General features: G+C 39.4%; 1 non-coding gene across 1 annotated transcript; it reads right to left on the reverse strand.

Moving 5' to 3' along the window:
• Positions 1 to 4,881: 4,881 nt before the first annotated feature.
• Positions 4,882 to 4,988, reverse strand: LOC113691230 (small nucleolar RNA R71). The gene has a single exon (XR_003448639.1). It is a non-coding gene; the product is annotated as a small nucleolar RNA R71 (small nucleolar RNA).
• Between the last annotated feature and the right edge of the window lie 9,331 nt (positions 4,989 to 14,319).

The following is a 14,319-nucleotide window of genomic DNA, read 5'->3' on the forward strand; positions in this document are numbered from 1 at the left end:
ATTGAACATATCTCTTTGTACAAAAGTCAAAATCGAGTGCCGTTTGTGGCATTTGAAACTATACGTTTGTAAAAGCTATAAAATTCACTTTCTAGTTCGAAATGAGTGAGCTGTAGTGATTCGGCAAAGTTGCTGTCCTATTCTGATGATCCATCCGAGAGAAAGGTAGAAACTACATTTTGTGGCTCTATTTTCTCTTACTTATGAACTGATTTTGAGAATGACTTGTTCTGATGAAATGTAGAGTTTTGAAGCTAGTTTCCAACGCCACTGACTATTCTCAATTTTAAGTTGTATTGAGTGAGATATGGTTCAATTTTCAAACTGCGGCAAAACATGGAAAACCCTTCCTTTTGCTGGCCGACTGGTTTAGTTGTTTGTGAAATGTTTTATTTTGATATTTTGATGTCAACCAACTATAAATTTATTATGAAATGTTTTGGACCTTGGTTTCCCAAATGAACCAAAATGGGACTGATTTCTTGGTGCAAAGTGTTTGAAAAGGAAAAGAAAGCAAAGGACAGATTTGCTTTAAGAATTTCCCAAACTTTGGTAGTTTTGTTAACTACCTTCCCGTACGAGTTTTGTGTGAAAATTGATAGAGAAGTTGTCCCTATGGAAGTTGAATTGTACAAAATTTGGTGTTGTTCTAAGACCATTTCGATGCTCAAATGATGTGCCAAAGTTAGTCTTTCAAATCTGGAAAATTTACAGAACAGCCTACAATTTTAGCCAACTTTGAGCCACCATATCTTGACGCTCAGAACTCCAAATCTAGTTCTGATTGTTTTGTTGGAAACTTTGATTGGAACTCTTATTGTGTTACAAAGTTTAAAGGTTAGTTCACTTTCTGTGAATTTTTCCGAATTTCCAAAGATTGCCGAAAAATATGACTAAAACTGCCTTGCTTGTTCAGATCAGCCACTTTGAATTGAAAATTGAATGCCTTCCGTTTGGAATTGTGGGAAAGTGTGTTCTGGGACTTTTAGTACTTTGAACCAAGATTCCAACGGTATAAAGTTTTCCATTTTTGGACTTACTGAGTACAAGTTCTGATTTTTATAATTTTGACGCGCAAAACTGAAATTTTTCTGACTTGATAGGAAACGAGTTTTTGGAAACTTTTCTCTAATCTTTGATATTGATTGATTGTTTTAAACTCGATTTCATGAAGGAAATCAATTTCTCTTGTGTTATTAAATCCTCACTTTTGAACCTCAATTTTTGAGTGATTAAAGTTTTCTTTTGAGGTATTGACTAGCCTAATAAGTGTACTTGCTTTCTTGGTTAATACGTGATTGTGAGTGAAAGTACTTGCTATATTGTTTAGGCGCTCATGGAGATCTTCAAGAGAATCTCGAAGCAGATGCCTAGAGATTGAATTGCTCGCTCACTTTTGTTTTGACTTGATGAGTATCAAGTGTATGATTTATTGCCTAATACTTGAAATGCATCTAGTTGAATATGCGAATGTAACTAGTCAAAAATGAGTGTGTACTTTATCGTACTTGCTCTTTTTACGTGACATGTTACTTGATTTACTCGAATCGTTACTCGTTTTTCTCGGCTCACTACTTGACTTGTTCGTACTTAAAAAAAAAACTTGTACTCGTTGTTGTGTTGTCGAGTGGAGTGAACCTCTTCGACTTATGTTCGTACTCGGGGGATGCCCAAACTCATCAGCTAACTTTGCGAATCGAGCCAGCATGTGCTTGGTTGAGGAGCTTAGTAAACCATGAGCAAACACGAAACTTGATCTATTAGAGAGATCTTGCTTGGCATACTCGCGTAGTATTGCCATGATATAGTCGAGTAATATCAAACCCTTGACGAGCGGGCTCGGTAAGGGAGTGTAAAGGTGACGGGATTCGAAAAAAGTGGTGTATCTACGGTTTGATACTTATGTGGTTGACGGAGTGTCAACATGGAATTTGATTAAGACATTGACTCGACTACGTGGAATTTAGCTTCTGAGAGCTACAATATCCTTGAATTGTTTCTGCTTACTTTTCCTAAGTCAAATGTTAATTACTTGAATTTTAAGTTTCACTTACTATATAATTGTTGTGGTTACTTGGACTACGTGCTTGCATGTGTGTTTCTTGGCCTCACGAGCATTCACTCACCTCGTTAGATTTGTTTTCCTTACAGGAGCTTGAAATGGAAAGAATTTTGAATAAGCCGACTTGATCACTTTTGATTAGTATTTTGGGTTGTATTTGATTAGCCGACTTCTAGTGATTGTACTTTTGGATAAAGTGATGTACTTTTGAGAACTTGTGTTGTAAGATTGAATATTAATTTAAGGAAACGACTTTCTTTATATGTTCGACTTTTAGTATCGATAGTTATGTGAGGACCTGAAAATTTTCTTATTTTATTTTTTTTACTGGCTTAATTAATTATTTAATTCGACTATTTAAAATTCATTTATATGGAAAACGCCCCTCTTATGTTTTTAAAGCGTTTTGTTATAAAAGTTACTTTTCGAAAATTCGTTTAGTTCGGAACAACATGTACACATTTTTTGATAGGTTGCAATTTTATTATTTATTTTATAACTAATTTCCCCTATTACCTGACCCGATGTGAACTAATTGCTGGATTCTACTCACTTTTAGTATTTGGCATTTATTTCAGGGAGTAGAACAAAAATATGATAACAAGTACCAATTTGACAGAAAAGGAATGCAAGTGGCAGTGCTTGTCCTAGGGGCAATTTTGGAAAAGATAAAAATCTTTGGGCCCTTTCTTTTAGGCATGGGCTGGACCGAAAAAGGGTTGGTTCCTTTCCTAGCTGACAGGCCGCACAGGAGGTGATGGCTAAAAGGAGAGCCGCGGCACATGGGAGTTAGACATTAGAATAGGAACCATTAGATTGCAGAGAACAAGCACTATTTTTCTTTAGCTTCACTTTGACTTTTCTTCCTAGTTTTGCATTGCTTTTCTTCACGCATGTCAGGATGAAGCAACTTTTTTCTCTTAGCTTTGACTTTTCCTTCTTGTACCTTTTGAGTGGCTTTGCTCTACGGATGCTAGGAATAATAAAGAGATTAAATTGTTGCCTGTGACTTTCATTTGCTGTCCAGTTGTTCGACGAATTGCGGCTTCCTGAAATGCAGACAATGGCCGTGACTTTTGCTGAAATTTCCCGTGGACTTAGTTCACCAAATATGAACAAATTTTCTCATCCTAGTCAAGAAACGACGGATGCTTTGGGTTGCCTAAAAAAATTGTGAGATCGATTTAATTTAATTTTTTCCCTTTTATTTATTGGTATTCACATATTTCTTGATTGCTATGCTTATGGTTATTCAATTAATTGATTGTCTTGAATCCGGATAATTAATTGATTTGGTAACCTATTGTCAATTAGGGCATTAAATCCGTAGTTGTTTAATTGTCCTGAAATAGTGACAACTGGCATGATTAGATTCATGTCAGGGGGATACGCGGACTAATCTAAAATAGCCCTGGTAGTGCGTTATTTGGTTAGAATAGGGCTCGTCTAATATGTAAGGCAGTTGGGGAATTAAATCTTACGGGTGTACCTAGGATTATTCCCTAATTAGAGCAGTGATTAACGGGCGTACCTTAATCATCGACACAGTAAGGAGGGGTTGACTGCCATCGCTTGTTTGGTAGTTATAACCTATTTATTGAAAAATAATTGGGATTGCCTTTGCTTCGATGATCAATTAGGTGAACCATTGCTGAAATTATTTCTTGGCTAGACTTTTAATTAATATTACCTTAATTTTAGTGAATTGCGATTTAACTTTTAGTTGCCTACTTTATTTTATTTTTAAGTGTTTTCTTGTTTTAATTGATTTAGGCCTTTAATTATTGTTACTCTGAGTTCAGTGAACTATTGCTTAATTTCTAGTCAGTTATTTATTTTCATTTTCTTATTTGAATTTACTCGATTGTCATCATTCCTACAAAATCACTCCCTGTGTTACTTTGAATTTCTTAAGAGACAAATATACCCAATCCCTGTGGATACGACCCTACTTGCCCTGTCTACAAATTTATAATTATTTGTGAGAAAATAACCATCCCTTTTCGGGTATATCGGATCAAGCAAACTCTTCGGGAACAGGGTGAATCAAGTAACCCATTGCACACCTAGAGTCCCTGCTCCAATACTTGGAATTGTGTTTTGGTCATTTTAACTGGCAATTAGGTTTAATTTTATTATTGTGCAGGCTTCGACACCCTGTCAATTTTTTGCGTCGCTGTCGGGGACTGGCGTTATTATTTGCTTCTTTTTAAATTCATTTTTGTTCTAATTTTCTGGTATTTTTCTAGTGCATGCATCGATTTTCTCGTACAGGTGATTTGATTTTTGACCCTGATGTGGAGAAGACCGCGCGTAGAACGATAAAGGAAACCAGACAGCTCAGAGAGAAGCAGTCCAGTGCTGCATCTCAAAGACCTGAGCCAGAAGTTGGACCAACAGATTCGTTTGGTGACACTTCAAGTGACTCTGACCAGGAGGAAGGAACCATGGCTAATGCACGAACATTAAGGGAGTTGGCTGCTCCTGATTTAAATCAGCAGCCTTTATGCATTACTTTTCCGAGTTTGAGTGATAACACTTCATTTGAATTGAAATTGGGTTTAATTCATCTTTTACCTTCTTTTCATGGTTTACCAGGTGAGGAGCCGTATAAACATCTGCAGGAGTTTGATGTCGTGTGCAATAGTATGAATCCCCCGGGAATCACAGAAGAGCAGATAAAAATGAGGGCATTCCCCTTCTCCTTGAAGGATTCTGCAAAGGATTGGCTGTACTACTTACCACCAGGTAGCATCACCACGTGGGATCAGTTGAAGAAAAAATTTTTAAATAAATATTTTCCTGCGTCTAGAGCTGCGAGTCTAAGGAAAGAAATTTGCGGTATCAAGCAGCATCCAGGGGAGTCGCTTTATGATTACTGGGAGCGATTCAAGAAGTTGTGCAATAAGTGCCCCCAGCACCAAATAAGTGAGCAGTTGCTTATACAATATTTTTACGAGGGGTTACTCTTCAGAGACAGGAGTATCATTGATGCTGCGAGTGGAGGGGCACTGGTAAACAAGACCCCTCGGGAAGCTAGGGAGTTAATTGAGGGAATGGCAGAGAATTCACAACAATTCGGTACGAGGGAGGATGTTCCAATACGCAAGGTAAATGAGGTAGAGACGTCCTCTATCCAGCAGCAGCTAAGTGAGTTGACATCGTTTGTTAGGCAACTGGCTGTGGGAAATGCATCACAAGCCAAGGTATGTGGGGTTTGCACTGGTATGAGTCACTCTGCAAACATGTGCCCAATGATTCAGGAAGAAACTGCAGAACAGGTGAACATGGCTGGCCACGCACCCGCGCCACGAAAGCAGTACGACCCTTACTCAAGCACCTACAATCTCGGTTGGAGAGATCATCCCAACCTCAGCTATGGAGGGAATAGGCAGTCCAACTTCGTACCAAATAGGCAGCAAGGGTACCAGCCTCGCCAACCACCACCCCCTCCAAACTCGAGTCCGTCCATGGAAGAGATGATGAAGCAGTTACTTGCGAACCAGCAAAAGACGGATTTAGACCTACAAATCATGAGGAATCAACTAGGACAAGTGCCATCATTGCAAAATCAAGTAAATCAAATGGCCATCACGATCAACCGTTTGGAATCCCAAATTCAAGGGAAGCTGCCATCTCAACCTGAGTTGAACCCGAAGAATGTGAGCGCCATGACCTTGAGGAGTGGCAAGGAGGTTCAAGGGCCTGAGCCTGTGATCCCTAAGGACAAGAATGAGGAGAAGATCGAGAATGAGTTTGAGAGGGAGGACAACAATAGTGCAGATCCAGAGGTACTTCCTGGCCCAGTAATTACAGTTAAAACTAACCCGCCACCTTTTCCTAACAGGTTGGAAAAATTGAAAAAACAGGATAAGGATAAGGAGATCTTGGAGGTGTTTCGCAAGGTAGAGATAAATATCCCCCTCTTAGACGCAATCAAACAAGTACCAAAATATGTCAAGTTCTTAAGGGATTTGTGTGTCAACCGAAGGCGGTTGAGGGGAGATGAAAGGATTATTATTGGGAAAAATGTGTCTGCAGTCCTGCAGAGAAAGCTTCCACCAAAGTGCGGGGACCCAGGTATGTTTACTATCCCCTGTAGGATAGGCAATACCGTGATTAGAAGGGCTATGTTGGATCTGGGAGCATCAATTAAGGTCATGTCTAAATCTATCTATACTTCTCTGAAACTAGGTCCATTAAAAGAAATTGGAATAATCATTCAATAAGCTAATCGAACTAATGCATATCCTGATGGGTTGGTTGAAGATGTGTTGGTAAAAGTTAATGATTTGGTATTTCCAGCTGATTTTTATGTACTTGATATGGATGATGATCACTCCCCCGATCCCTCACCTTTGTTGTTGGGTAGACCCTTTATGAGGACAGCACAAACGAAAATTGATGTAAATAAAGGTACCTTATCCATGGAATTTGATGGGGAAATTGTGCATTTTAATATCTTTGATACTATGAAATATCCTTCAAACTTCAACTTTAGCTCGATTTTCTCTGTGAGTGCTATTGACCCTGCAGTGCAGGAAGTGTTTGAAACTGCTGGCAGGGATGAGTTGGAGGTGGCTTTAACCAAGCACCTAGAGTTGGAAACAACTCTTGAAGTGGAGTGGAACGAGGATCTAAAATGCACAGTAGGTGCATTACACTCATTGCTGACCACCAAAAAAAGGTATGAAGTCTTGCCTATTTTTATTCCCGAACCTCACCAGAGGGTATTGCCATCTGTGGTACAGGCACCTGTTTTGGAGTTGAAGCCCCTACCAGAGCACCTGAAGTATGCGTATCTGGGTGACAACGAGACACTCCCGGTGATTATTTCGTCAGCATTGTCAAAAACCTAAGAGGAGAAACTGATCCGAGTCCTTAGAGAGCATAAAGAGGCGATAGGTTGGACAATCGCAGATATTAAGGGGATCAGCCCGGCCATCTGTATGCACCGGATTAGATTGGAAGAGGATGCTAAACCTGTTCGGCAGGCTCAAAGGAGGCTCAACCCCCTCATGATAGAAGTTGTAAAGAAAGAGATTTTGAAATTGCTAGATGTGGGGATCATCTTTGCAATATCAGATAGCCCTTGGGTGAGTCCGGTTCAGGTAGTCCCAAAGAAGGCAGGAGTGACGGTAGAAGCCAACCAAACGGGTGAACTCATGCCAGTGCGCAAACCCACTGGATGGAGGCAGTGTATTGACTACCGTCGGCTAAACGCCGTCACCAAAAAGGACCATTTCCCTCTCCCTTTCATTGACCAAATGGTTGAACGTTTAGCTCGTAGGGCTTACTATTACTTTTTGGATGGATTTTCAGGATACTTTCAGATAGCAATTGCACCAGAGGCTCAAGAGAAGACAACCTTCACGTGCCCGTTCGGGACCTTTGCCTATAGATGAATGCCATTTGGGTTATGCAATGCACCTGCAACATTCCAGAGGTGTATGGTAAGTATTTTTTTTGAATATGTGGAGAAAATTATTGAAGTTTTCATGGACGATTTTAGTGTGTATGGTGATAGTTTTGATACGTGTCTAGATAACCTGAAGTTGATCCTGATAAGGTGTATAGAGACTAATCTTGTGGTCAATTAGGAAAAATGTCATTTTATGGTTGAGCACGGGATAGTCCTGGGTCATATTGTATCATCTAAGGGTATCGAGGTTGACAAGGCTAAAATAGACATTATATCTGCATTACCTTATCCCGTGAATGTGCGGGAGGTGCGTTCTTTCCTTGGACATGCAGGTTTTTATCGAAGGTTCATCAAGGATTTTTAAAAAATTGGGGCCCTGCTGTTCCAACTCTTACAAAAAAATGTGACCTTTGAATTCGATGACAAGTGTGAGAAGGCTTTCAACAAGTTGAAAGAGCTACTGACCTTACCCCCGATCATCCAGCCCCCCGATTGGAGTTTGCCATTTGAGATCATATGCGATGCTAGTGATCATGCCGTAGGGGCTGTATTGGGACAAAGAGTAGGAAAGGCAGCTCACGTCATCTACTACGCATCTCGAGCTTTGAATGGGGCCCAGTTGAATTATTCCACCACTGAGAAGGAGCTTTTTGCAGTTATTTTTGCTTTAGAAAAATTCAGGTCATATTTTTTAGGTGCTAAAGTAGTTGTATTTTCTGATCATGCAGCATTACGGTACCTAATGACCAAGAAAGATGCCAAACCGAGGCTCATACGGTGGATATTGCTCCTACAGGAATTTGACCTGGAGATAAGGGATAAAAAATGTTCGAAGAATCTAGTAGCAAACCATTTGAGTCGCATACCAGTTGGAGGAGGATAATGAACCATTGAAGGATGCATTCCCTGAAGAGCATTTATTTTCTTTAAATTCTCAATTACCTTGGTATGCCGATCTGGTCAATTATTTGGTAACTGGTAATTTTCCTACAGGCTGGCCAAAATCAAAGAGGGGTAAATTGAAGAGCGACGCCAAGTATTTCATCTGAGATGACCCGTACTTATGGAAGAGATGTGCAGATCAAGTGATGCGAAGATGTGTAAGTGAAATGGAATTTCAATCGATTTTAGCTTTTTGTCATACTTTTGCCTGTGGAGGTCATTTTGGATCAAGAGAACTGCTCATAAGGTATTAGAAAGCGGATTTTATTGGCCTTCATTGTTTAAGGATGCTTATGTGTTTTGTAAGTCATGTGATCGCTGTCAAAGGGTAAGTAATATAGCCCGTAAAGATCATATGCCCCAGGTCCCATTGATTTTTGTTGAAATTTTTGATGTCTGGGGTATAGATTTCATGGGGCCTTTTCCTACTTCATTTGGTTTTATATATATTTTGCTGGCAGTTGATTATGTGTCTAAATGGGTGAAGGCCAAGGCCACTCGGACTAATGACTCGAAAGTAGTTGTAGATTTTATCCGGTCTAACATTTTTGTGCGATTTGGAATGCCAAAAGCTGTTGTCAGTGATAGGGGAACGCATTTCTGCAACAAAACCATAGCTACGTTGTTTCGCAAGTATGGTGTACTCCACAGGGTCTCAATGTCGTACCACCTCCAGACCAATGGTCAAGCGGAGGTTTCGAATCGGGAGATTAAGTCCATTTTGGAGAAAATGGTGCGCCCCGATAGGAAAAATTGGAGTCAACGGTTGGAGGACGCACTCTGGGCCTACCGCACGGCGTACAAAACCCCCATAGGGATGTCACCGTACAGGTTGGTATTCGGGAAGCCGTGCCACCTACCAGTGGAGTTCGAGCACAAGGCTTTTTGGGCGATAAAGCAATGCAACATGAACCTAGAAGAGGCTGTGCCCAACGAAAGTTGGATTTGCAAGAGTTGGAGGAGATCCGAAACGAAGCGTACGAAAACGCTTTAATTTATAAGGAGAGAAGCTGGGCATTTCATGACCAACAAATCTCTAGAAAAATCTTTGAAGTTGGTCAGAAAGTCCTCCTGTACCAATCCAGGTTCAAGCTATTCCCAGGTAAGCTACGTTCCCGTTGGATTGGACCTTTTATCGTGACTCACGTTTTTCCCTATGGTGCAGTTGAAATCCGGAGTGCTAAAATAGACAACAAATTTGTGGTGAATGAATACCGTCTCAAACATTATTACGAAGATTTTCCAAGTGGAGAAGTGGAGACAATAAGCCTAGACGCACCACTGTGTCCTAATTAGTGACACTTTACCATGTCTAGCCAAAGACATTAAAGAAAGGCGCTCATTGGGAGGCAACCCAATTATTTTTTTTAATTGTTTGTTTGATTTCGTGTGATAGTTTAAATATGTTTTCCTTGAATTTGACTGATTTTGGTTTTCAATTTTCGTTTTGCTGATTTGTAGGTGTTCTTCTGTCATGCCGCCCTCGCATGATGACGTGTGGAGTGCTCACGGTCAGAATCGTCAGAAGGGGTTCCTGCTAGCATGACGCGCCCGCGTCATGACGTATAGAAAACTCACGATCAAAATCGTCAGAGAGCTCTCTTGCTCTCATGGCGTGCCCGCGTCATGTTCGCGGAAAAGGTAAGGATTCAAAAAAAGAAAAAGAAAAATTAAACAAATAAAAAAATAAAAAAAAAAATATATATATATTTATAAACAAAAAATAAAATAAAGTAATAATAATTAAAAAAATTATAATAAACAAAAAAAAAATAAAACAAACAAAGAAAAATTTTTTCTCTTAACCGTAGCTATTTCTCTTCTTAAAAAAAAAAATCTTTTTCTTTTCCTTCTTTTCTTTTCTTTCTTTTCCTTTCTTTCTTCTTCTTCTTTCTTTCTTCTTTCTTCTTCCTGCTGCTCTGTCCGCCGCCTGGAGTGGTACCAGTAGAGGTATTTGAATCTTGCCCCCCAATTTCTCAGTATTAATTGGTGCTATCTGGGTTCGTCAACAGTTGGTATTTTGGCCGTGTGGAGGTCCTTTCCTCAATTGTGTGATTTCCACCAGTGGTACTGGTTAGAGTGTTTTCACTTGCATTTGTGGCTTCTTTTGGGTTGGGTGCAATTTTGCGATTAACTGTCAATTTGGAACCCTTTTGTGAGATTTTGGGAGGGCTGAAATACTGCAACTATCTATTGACATTTGGGCGATTTGATTCTGCTTCTGCATATTGAATTGGAATACCTGGCCGCTTGTTTTACTTGTGAGATTGGTAGCATCTCGTTTAACTTGTGGAGGACATCCTGGTGATTGGGTCATATAGCTATTTTGGGGACATTTGTTGGAATTTTGGTTGGACCGAGTTTACTTTTGACTGTCAGTTGGGGTTTTCATTACTTTGGGTCAGCTGTGGGAATTGTTTCATCAACTCTGTGGGTATTTTGACTCCGCTAGATTGATTTTACGCTTTTGGCTAACTAATTGGTAGCTGGAAGTTTGAGATTCAGTTGTTAATGTCCGAGTTTTCCAATACTATTGCTTGACTTGTTCACTTCAACTGGCCACCTGGAGCCATTTATTGAGTTTTAGGTGCTATTATTGGAATATTTCCACTTGCCTGTGCTCCACTCTATGTTTATCTCAACTCATATCTTTTGATGATTACAAAACAAATGGATATTTCTAATACCTCTTGTAGAAATCCTTTTCAGAAATGAACCAAACAGGTCTGAGGCTTTAAAGCAGAAAAAGGAGATCAAAAAGTATGAAGATTGCTGAGGATGATGTCGGACGCACAAAAGGAAAGTATCGGACGTCCAATATCCTTTGAGCATCTTCGGACGAATAAAGAACTCAGACTCGGACGTCCGAAGAAGACAAGCCAGAGGTTCGATGACTATTAATCATGATCGGACGCTCAACATCTGTGTATCGGACGTCCGACAAGTATTGCTGCTCTTCGGACACAACACTCTGAACGCATCGGCCGGCCGAAGGATTTCAAGAAAACTTCCAGAACTCATTGATCTCGTTCGGACGCATAAAATCCAACCATCGGACGTCCGACAGCACCAACGGCTAGTTGACTCTTCAGCTGCCTTCTACCCGTTGATAGCATTAATTGAGGAATTCTCTGGTCTCCTATAAAAGGAACAAAGTCAATCACCTCAGAACAACTTTGTACATCAAGCCTACATCAGATTGTGAGTGATTCAAGTGCTAGAATACTCAAAAGAAACATTTGTATTCCTTGCATGTGCAATCTTCGTGTAGCTGTTTTTTCAAGTGTGACATAGCTTCTTCAATAGTGTAGCATAGAGAGGGTTTGCGAGTGTTTGTAAAACTTCCTTGCTTGACCAAGTGTGTTTTGGGGCAAGAAGGAAGTGATCCCTTCCTTGTACACATTAGATTGGTTGCAAGACTATTCAGCTTGAAGTAACTTGGTATATAATAGAGGTGTTCAAACATCAGTTGTGTTTGAAGCTTGGTTTGGTTCTTTACTCTCATTTACTGCTTTTCTATATAAACTGCTCTTCTCCTCATCTCACTAATACTTGTGCTACTATATTATCTTGTTCATTGAGAAGCATTTTGAAAAAGAAGGGCTGTCTGTCAAAAAAAGGGTTGAATATTTACTAGCAGGTTTTTGAAAGCCTAATTCATCCCCCCTCTTAGGTTGTCTTCGATCCTAACAATTGGTATCAGAGCTTGGTCTCCCAGAGATTAAGCTCAAGCGGCTTGGAGTAAGATGACAACCAGTCATGCTATGTTTGTTGAGGGGCAATCTGTTACTAGGCCTCCCATGTTTACTGGTTCCAATTATGTTAGCTGGAAAGAAAGAATGATTATCTTCTTGCAATCCATTGATATTGAGCTGTGGTTTATTGTGAATGAAGGACCGCATGATGCTAACTTTCTTGATGCAGAAACAGGTTTGTTGCGGCAAAAAACGAGAGCTGAGATGAATGCTCAAGACAGAACCAATCTCACATTGAATGCCAAAGCCATGAATGTTCTTTACAGTGCCTTAGACTCAAATGAGTCAATTAGAGTAAAAGGGTGTAAATCTGCCAAAGAAATGTGGGATAAGTTAAGAGAAATTCATGAGGGCAGTGACAACGTAAGAGAACAGAAAAAGTCCATTCTGGTCACCAAGTATGAATCTTTTAAGATGGAGCCTCATGAGAACATCGACAAAATGTATTGTAGATTCAATGATCTGATCAAGGATTTAGAGGTACTCGAGAAGGAATACTCTCTAGGTGAAAAGAACAGAAAAATTCTGAATGCTCTATCAAAGGATTGGGAAAGCAAAGTGACTGCTATAGAGGAAGCTAAGGATTTAAATTCCTTATCCATTGAATCTCTGATTAACTCTCTAACCTCCTACGAACTGAAACTTAAATCTAAGTTGCAGGAAGAAGAAGACACAAAAGGAAGGAAGAGTATTGCTCTGAAAACTTCACAAGATGAAGATGAAACAGCCTCACTGGATGAAAATGACTTGGAAGGTGATGATAGTGACATTGCACTCATCACAAGAGGCTTCAAAAGATTTCTCAATAAGAGAAGATTCAGGAAAGGCGGATCCAACAACTCCTTCCAGAATCAGACTAATGACTTCAGGAATAGAGGGAAACTAGAGTTCAACAAGAAGCAGAATGATAAATGTTTTGAATGTGGCCAACCTGGACACTATGCAAATGAGTGTCCAATGAAGAAAAAGAAGGAAAACAAGATTGAACGAAAACCAAAGTTCAACAATTTCCAGATTACCTGGAATGATTGCAACTCAGAAGGCGAAGTTGAAGAAGAAGAGGAATCTGCTCAAGTAGCTTTCATGGCCATTGGAGATGAAGAGGTAACACAATGCAACTCTCAAATCAATAGTGATAGTGAATCTGATGATGATGTCAATTCTTTTCTAGAAAAAATGCATGACAACTTGAAAGAATCCTATGCTAAAAACAAAGAACTGAAGCAAAAAATCAGCTTTCTAATACAAGACAATGCAAATCTTTTTCGACAAAACAAATGCCTTAAGCATGAAAATGATAACCTGAAAAGGACTGAAACTGATGTGCTTGCTGAACTTTACAAAAAGAAAAATTACTGTGACTTACTCAAGAGTGAGCAATGCAGCCTGAGAAAAAGGATGGATGATTTATGTAAATTGTTACATCATGTGAAACAGAATCATCTTCAAAAAATTGACACTGTACCTTATGTTAATACTCATCGAATAAGACTGAACCAAAATACAAATGAGTTTGCTATCCACAGAAGAAGGCAAGTCAGATTCATCAAACCTGTTCATTTGATTAATCCTATGTCAATATGCAACTTTTGTTATCAATCTGGCCACATGTACAGCAACTGTCATGTTAAGAAAAATATGAGGAATGGGATGAGATGCATGTGGATAGTCAAACATAAGACTAACTCTCAAGGACCCAACATGTAAAGGGTACCAAGTATTATCTTGTGGGTTTGTGTGTAGGTGAACCAGGATTACAGTGCTAAAGGATCAAAATGGTTCATTGATAGTGGATGTTCAAGACATATGACTGGTGATGCATCACAATTTATTAAACTCAAGCAAAAAGCAAGTGGAAAGGTAACTTTTGGAGATGATAACAAAGCCAAAACTGTTGGCATTGGCGATGTTGGTAAGAATGATCAAACTTTTATCCACAATGTTCTTCTTGTTGATAATTTGAGCTACAATCTGTTAAGTGTTAGCCAATTGTGTGATAGGAATCTGTTTGTATTATTCAAAAAGCTTGAATGTCTTATATTTGACTCAAAGTTCAACATTATTTTCAAAGGAAAAAGAGTTAATGATGTCTATGTTGTGTATCTTGAAAATTTTGATTCCTCATATCTCAAATGTCT

Source organism: Coffea arabica, chromosome 5c (genome assembly GCF_036785885.1).
Source record: "Coffea arabica cultivar ET-39 chromosome 5c, Coffea Arabica ET-39 HiFi, whole genome shotgun sequence".
In the NCBI taxonomy this organism is placed as follows: domain Eukaryota; kingdom Viridiplantae; phylum Streptophyta; class Magnoliopsida; order Gentianales; family Rubiaceae; genus Coffea; species Coffea arabica.